The sequence below is a fragment of the Hyla sarda genome, unplaced genomic scaffold (genome assembly GCF_029499605.1).
Source record: "Hyla sarda isolate aHylSar1 unplaced genomic scaffold, aHylSar1.hap1 scaffold_431, whole genome shotgun sequence".
In the NCBI taxonomy this organism is placed as follows: Eukaryota; Metazoa; Chordata; class Amphibia; order Anura; family Hylidae; genus Hyla; species Hyla sarda.
Window position 1 is genome coordinate 45501 of NW_026610446.1, and position 7477 is coordinate 52977.

The window sequence follows — 7477 nt, forward strand, 5'->3', positions numbered from 1 at the left end:
CTATGCTATTGTGCACCTACCTGATGCATCAGAAGGTGCGAGGCCCTTGCTAAATTCTGTGCACAGACTTTGAGATCTATACTTTAGACTGTATCTAAACCTGCTCCAACATGGACTGACATTCTGGCCTACTTTCAGCCGATGCGACTTGTCTGTCGCTGAACAGTCGCTTTTTATGTATTCAGCACCTATGTATAATGTTGTAAAAATGCTCTAGAAGCTAAAGTCGCAGAAATGTCACACATATTTGGCCTGCAACTTTCTGTGCGACAAATTCAGACAGGAAAAATCAGTATAAATCCTTAGAAAATTATCCCCCAGTGTCTCCATCTGCTGGCGGTATTGAATAAGCATTGCTGCACTGATGGGGTATGCATTAGACGAAAAAAAAGAAGAAAAAGAAGAATAATACGCCCAGAAAAGAGGCGAAAAGGAGAAAAACGTAAAAAAACGTGAAAAAAAAGTAAGAGGAAGAGAAGGGAAAAAAAGGTGGAAATGGGTTTAAAAGTGATTTCGGCGGAGAAATATATATATATATATATATATATATATATATATATATATATATATACGCGCACACACACACATATATATAAACGTATTCTCCGTTGAGATATTGCAGCCGCTGCTGTGTCCAGGCCCAGGAGCCTTAGCACTGTGCTGTGATGTCACTCAATACCACTGACATCACTAGGTGTAAACAACATCTCTCCTTTGCTGTGTATGTGACTATGGAGCTGTTTGGTGATGTCGTCTATTATGGCCTTCATAGAAGCAACAGGAGATTGTTGCATCCATCTAGAACCCTCAGAACTACAGTGCTATGATGTCACTCACTTCCACAGGCCTTGCAGAGTGTAAACAACAACAACCCAGCTTTGTTGTGTATGTAACCATAGGGATTTGTGATGTCACCTAGAACCTTCACAGCAGCGACAGCTTTATGAGGAGCATCAGCACTGCTCTGCCTGAGCAGAACCATCACCGCCATAGGTTGTCAAATAACCCGGATTTAACCCACACAGGTAAGTCCAATGGGGTGCAGGCATGTCCTCTATGCTTACAGCTTCCCGTGGGTGTTGGTTTGATACCGTTTGGGGACAGCCAAGGAGGCATCTGCAGGCAACAAAGGTAGGTGTGTGCTTGTGTGTGTGTTTCCTATGCAGATCCTAAGCCCAGTGTCACATGCAAGTAGGAGGAGTAAGAAGGGTTCCTGGCAAATCCGGGTTATGGATTGCATTTAAAAAGGCCCCGTGGGAGTGCAATGGGCCCCTGTCTTGCTGCTTAGCAATAATGGTATGGGTTTAGGTTCTGCTGTGTGTACTGGTGGTTGACTGCCCCCCAGCCCAGAGTGTGCATGGAAAATTGTCTGGCAGCCTCCCTGACAGCAAGCAGTGATAGTGCCCATGAAGGGGACCTTGTTGGGCCCGCCCCTTTCACGGTTATCGCTTCTCGGCCTTTTGGCTAAGATCAAGTGTAGTATCTGTTCTTATCAGTTTAATATCTGATACGTCCCCTATCTGGGGACCATATATTAAATGGATTTTTGAGAACGGGGGCCGATTTCGAAGCTTGCTTCCGTCGCCCTATGCATTGACCCGATATGGCAGTATCTTCGGGTACAGTGCACCACCCCCTTACAGGGTTAAAAAGAAAGATTCCTACTTTCATTGCTACCTGCTTGCTGGCTAGCCAGCTAGCCAGCCCTGTGGGCCTTGCTGCTGCAGCCAAAAAACAAAAGGTGGTGCTGCTGCTTCTGCTTGTGTCTGGCCGCTGTTGGAGCGTCCAGGCACAGGACTTCTGCTGCTGCTGACTAAATGGCCTCCTTAATTGGATCATTTGAGTAGCCAGCACACCTGTGCAGGTAGGGCATGACATGATAGGCAGCTGCCTTGATAGCGGGTGGGTGCTGAATGTTCCTAATTGACAAAATAAGATTAATGCTTATGAAGAAATATAAAATCTCATCCCTTCCCCAATATCGCGCCACACCCCTACCCCTTAATTCCCTGGTTGAACTTGATGGACATATGTCTTTTTTCGACCGTACTAACTATGTAACTATGTAACATAACATGGGGGGGGGGGGGGGGGGGGTCTCCTGGCTGTTCACACAGGTGTGTCATTGCTGTACATTGACCATGCATTGCTTCTGTGGTATTGCAAAGGCAAAGACAAATGCTTCCAGCCATCCATTGCACTAATGGATTGGTCATCAGCTGGCTGTCTATGTCCCGCATCAATATAGACCAAAGTACAGAGGGTTAGGCTATGCTATTGTGCACCTACCTGATGCATCAGAAGGTGCGAGGCCCTTGCTAAATTCTGTGCACAGACTTTGAGATCTATACTTTAGACTGTATCTAAACCTGCTCCAACATGGACTGACATTCTGGCCTACTTTCAGCCGATGCGACTTGTCTGTCGCTGAACAGTCGCTTTTTATGTATTCAGCACCTATGTATAATGTTGTAAAAATGCTCTAGAAGCTAAAGTCGCAGAAATGTCACACATATTTGGCCTGCAACTTTCTGTGCGACAAATTCAGACAGGAAAAATCAGTATAAATCCTTAGAAAATTATCCCCCAGTGTCTCCATCTGCTGGCGGTATTGAATAAGCATTGCTGCACTGATGGGGTATGCATTAGACGAAAAAAAAGAAGAAAAAGAAGAATAATACGCCCAGAAAAGAGGCGAAAAGGAGAAAAACGTAAAAAAACGTGAAAAAAAAGTAAGAGGAAGAGAAGGGAAAAAAAGGTGGAAATGGGTTTAAAAGTGATTTCGGCGGAGAAATATATATATATATATATATATATATATATATATATATATATATATACGCGCACACACACACATATATATAAACGTATTCTCCGTTGAGATATTGCAGCCGCTGCTGTGTCCAGGCCCAGGAGCCTTAGCACTGTGCTGTGATGTCACTCAATACCACTGACATCACTAGGTGTAAACAACATCTCTCCTTTGCTGTGTATGTGACTATGGAGCTGTTTGGTGATGTCGTCTATTATGGCCTTCATAGAAGCAACAGGAGATTGTTGCATCCATCTAGAACCCTCAGAACTACAGTGCTATGATGTCACTCACTTCCACAGGCCTTGCAGAGTGTAAACAACAACAACCCAGCTTTGTTGTGTATGTAACCATAGGGATTTGTGATGTCACCTAGAACCTTCACAGCAGCGACAGCTTTATGAGGAGCATCAGCACTGCTCTGCCTGAGCAGAACCATCACCGCCATAGGTTGTCAAATAACCCGGATTTAACCCACACAGGTAAGTCCAATGGGGTGCAGGCATGTCCTCTATGCTTACAGCTTCCCGTGGGTGTTGGTTTGATACCGTTTGGGGACAGCCAAGGAGGCATCTGCAGGCAACAAAGGTAGGTGTGTGCTTGTGTGTGTGTTTCCTATGCAGATCCTAAGCCCAGTGTCACATGCAAGTAGGAGGAGTAAGAAGGGTTCCTGGCAAATCCGGGTTATGGATTGCATTTAAAAAGGCCCTGTGGGAGTGCAATGGGCCCCTGTCTTGCTGCTTAGCAATAATGGTATGGGTTTAGGTTCTGCTGTGTGTACTGGTGGTTGACTGCCCCCCAGCCCAGAGTGTGCATGGAAAATTGTCTGGCAGCCTCCCTGACAGCAAGCAGTGATAGTGCCCATGAAGGGGACCTTGTTGGGCCCGCCCCTTTCACGGTTATCGCTTCTCGGCCTTTTGGCTAAGATCAAGTGTAGTATCTGTTCTTATCAGTTTAATATCTGATACGTCCCCTATCTGGGGACCATATATTAAATGGATTTTTGAGAACGGGGGCCGATTTCGAAGCTTGCTTCCGTCGCCCTATGCATTGACCCGATATGGCAGTATCTTCGGGTACAGTGCACCACCCCCTTACAGGGTTAAAAAGAAAGATTCCTACTTTCATTGCTACCTGCTTGCTGGCTAGCCAGCTAGCCAGCCCTGTGGGCCTTGCTGCTGCAGCCAAAAAACAAAAGGTGGTGCTGCTGCTGCTGCTTCTGCTTGTGTCTGGCCGCTGTTGGAGCGTCCAGGCACAGGACTTCTGCCAGGCACAGGACTTCTGCTGCTGCTGACTAAATGGCCTCCTTAATTGGATCATTTGAGTAGCCAGCACACCTGTGCAGGTAGGGCATGACATGATAGGCAGCTGCCTTGATAGCGGGTGGGTGCTGAATGTTCCTAATTGACAAAATAAGATTAATGCTTATGAAGAAATATAAAATCTCATCCCTTCCCCAATATCGCGCCACACCCCTACCCCTTAATTCCCTGGTTGAACTTGATGGACATATGTCTTTTTTCGACCGTACTAACTATGTAACTATGTAACATAACATGGGGGGGGTCTCCTGGCTGTTCACACAGGTGTGTCATTGCTGTACATTGACCATGCATTGCTTCTGTGGTATTGCAAAGGCAAAGACAAATGCTTCCAGCCATCCATTGCACTAATGGATTGGTCATCAGCTGGCTGTCTATGTCCCGCATCAATATAGACCAAAGTACAGAGGGTTAGGCTATGCTATTGTGCACCTACCTGATGCATCAGAAGGTGCGAGGCCCTTGCTAAATTCTGTGCACAGACTTTGAGATCTATACTTTAGACTGTATCTAAACCTGCTCCAACATGGACTGACATTCTGGCCTACTTTCAGCCGATGCGACTTGTCTGTCGCTGAACAGTCGCTTTTTATGTATTCAGCACCTATGTATAATGTTGTAAAAATGCTCTAGAAGCTAAAGTCGCAGAAATGTCACACATATTTGGCCTGCAACTTTCTGTGCGACAAATTCAGACAGGAAAAATCAGTATAAATCCTTAGAAAATTATCCCCCAGTGTCTCCATCTGCTGGCGGTATTGAATAAGCATTGCTGCACTGATGGGGTATGCATTAGACGAAAAAAAAGAAGAAAAAGAAGAATAATACGCCCAGAAAAGAGGCGAAAAGGAGAAAAACGTAAAAAAACTTGAAAAAAAAGTAAGAGGAAGAGAAGGGAAAAAAAGGTGGAAATGGGTTTAAAAGTGATTTCGGCGGAGAAATATATATATATATATATATATATATATATATATATACGCGCACACACACACATATATATAAACGTATTCTCCGTTGAGATATTGCAGCCGCTGCTGTGTCCAGGCCCAGGAGCCTTAGCACTGTGCTGTGATGTCACTCAATACCACTGACATCACTAGGTGTAAACAACATCTCTCCTTTGCTGTGTATGTGACTATGGAGCTGTTTGGTGATGTCGTCTATTATGGCCTTCATAGAAGCAACAGGAGATTGTTGCATCCATCTAGAACCCTCAGAACTACAGTGCTATGATGTCACTCACTTCCACAGGCCTTGCAGAGTGTAAACAACAACAACCCAGCTTTGTTGTGTATGTAACCATAGGGATTTGTGATGTCACCTAGAACCTTCACAGCAGCGACAGCTTTATGAGGAGCATCAGCACTGCTCTGCCTGAGCAGAACCATCACCGCCATAGGTTGTCAAATAACCCGGATTTAACCCACACAGGTAAGTCCAATGGGGTGCAGGCATGTCCTCTATGCTTACAGCTTCCCGTGGGTGTTGGTTTGATACCGTTTGGGGACAGCCAAGGAGGCATCTGCAGGCAACAAAGGTAGGTGTGTGCTTGTGTGTGTGTTTCCTATGCAGATCCTAAGCCCAGTGTCACATGCAAGTAGGAGGAGTAAGAAGGGTTCCTGGCAAATCCGGGTTATGGATTGCATTTAAAAAGGCCCCGTGGGAGTGCAATGGGCCCCTGTCTTGCTGCTTAGCAATAATGGTATGGGTTTAGGTTCTGCTGTGTGTACTGGTGGTTGACTGCCCCCCAGCCCAGAGTGTGCATGGAAAATTGTCTGGCAGCCTCCCTGACAGCAAGCAGTGATAGTGCCCATGAAGGGGACCTTGTTGGGCCCGCCCCTTTCACGGTTATCGCTTCTCGGCCTTTTGGCTAAGATCAAGTGTAGTATCTGTTCTTATCAGTTTAATATCTGATACGTCCCCTATCTGGGGACCATATATTAAATGGATTTTTGAGAACGGGGGCCGATTTCGAAGCTTGCTTCCGTCGCCCTATGCATTGACCCGATATGGCAGTATCTTCGGGTACAGTGCACCACCCCCTTACAGGGTTAAAAAGAAAGATTCCTACTTTCATTGCTACCTGCTTGCTGGCTAGCCAGCTAGCCAGCCCTGTGGGCCTTGCTGCTGCTGCTGCAGCCAAAAAACAAAAGGTGGTGCTGCTGCTGCTTCTGCTGCTTCTGCTTCTGCTTGTGTCTGGCCGCTGTTGGAGCGTCCAGGCACAGGACTTCTGCTGCTGCTGACTAAATGGCCTCCTTAATTGGATCATTTGAGTAGCCAGCACACCTGTGCAGGTAGGGCATGACATGATAGGCAGCTGCCTTGATAGCGGGTGGGTGCTGAATGTTCCTAATTGACAAAATAAGATTAATGCTTATGAAGAAATATAAAATCTCATCCCTTCCCCAATATCGCGCCACACCCCTACCCCTTAATTCCCTGGTTGAACTTGATGGACATATGTCTTTTTTCGACCGTACTAACTATGTAACTATGTAACATAACATGGGGGGGGTCTCCTGGCTGTTCACACAGGTGTGTCATTGCTGTACATTGACCATGCATTGCTTCTGTGGTATTGCAAAGGCAAAGACAAATGCTTCCAGCCATCCATTGCACTAATGGATTGGTCATCAGCTGGCTGTCTATGTCCCGCATCAATATAGACCAAAGTACAGAGGGTTAGGCTATGCTATTGTGCACCTACCTGATGCATCAGAAGGTGCGAGGCCCTTGCTAAATTCTGTGCACAGACTTTGAGATCTATACTTTAGACTGTATCTAAACCTGCTCCAACATGGACTGACATTCTGGCCTACTTTCAGCCGATGCGACTTGTCTGTCGCTGAACAGTCGCTTTTTATGTATTCAGCACCTATGTATAATGTTGTAAAAATGCTCTAGAAGCTAAAGTCGCAGAAATGTCACACATATTTGGCCTGCAACTTTCTGTGCGACAAATTCAGACAGGAAAAATCAGTATAAATCCTTAGAAAATTATCCCCCAGTGTCTCCATCTGCTGGCGGTATTGAATAAGCATTGCTGCACTGATGGGGTATGCATTAGACGAAAAAAAAGAAGAAAAAGAAGAATAATACGCCCAGAAAAGAGGCGAAAAGGAGAAAAACGTAAAAAAACGTGAAAAAAAAGTAAGAGGAAGAGAAGGGAAAAAAAGGTGGAAATGGGTTTAAAAGTGATTTCGGCGGAGAAATATATATATATATATATATATATATATATATATATATATATATATATATATATACGCGCACACACACACATATATATAAACGTATTCTCCGTTGAGATATTGCAGCCGCTGCTGTGTCCAGGCCCAGGAGC

General features: G+C 45.3%; 3 non-coding genes across 3 annotated transcripts; all 3 read left to right on the top strand.

The window, feature by feature from the left end:
- The first annotated feature begins 1444 nt into the window (after nt 1-1444).
- On the top strand, nt 1445-1635 carry LOC130334278 (U2 spliceosomal RNA). Its single transcript, XR_008876106.1, has one exon. It is a non-coding gene; the product is annotated as a U2 spliceosomal RNA (small nuclear RNA).
- Nucleotides 1636-3713: 2078 nt separating this feature from the next.
- On the top strand, nt 3714-3904 carry LOC130334279 (U2 spliceosomal RNA). Its single transcript, XR_008876107.1, has one exon. It is a non-coding gene; the product is annotated as a U2 spliceosomal RNA (small nuclear RNA).
- A 2080-nt stretch (nt 3905-5984) lies between these two features.
- LOC130334280 (U2 spliceosomal RNA) lies at nt 5985-6175 on the top strand. The gene has a single exon (XR_008876108.1). It is a non-coding gene; the product is annotated as a U2 spliceosomal RNA (small nuclear RNA).
- Nucleotides 6176-7477: the final 1302 nt, after the last annotated feature.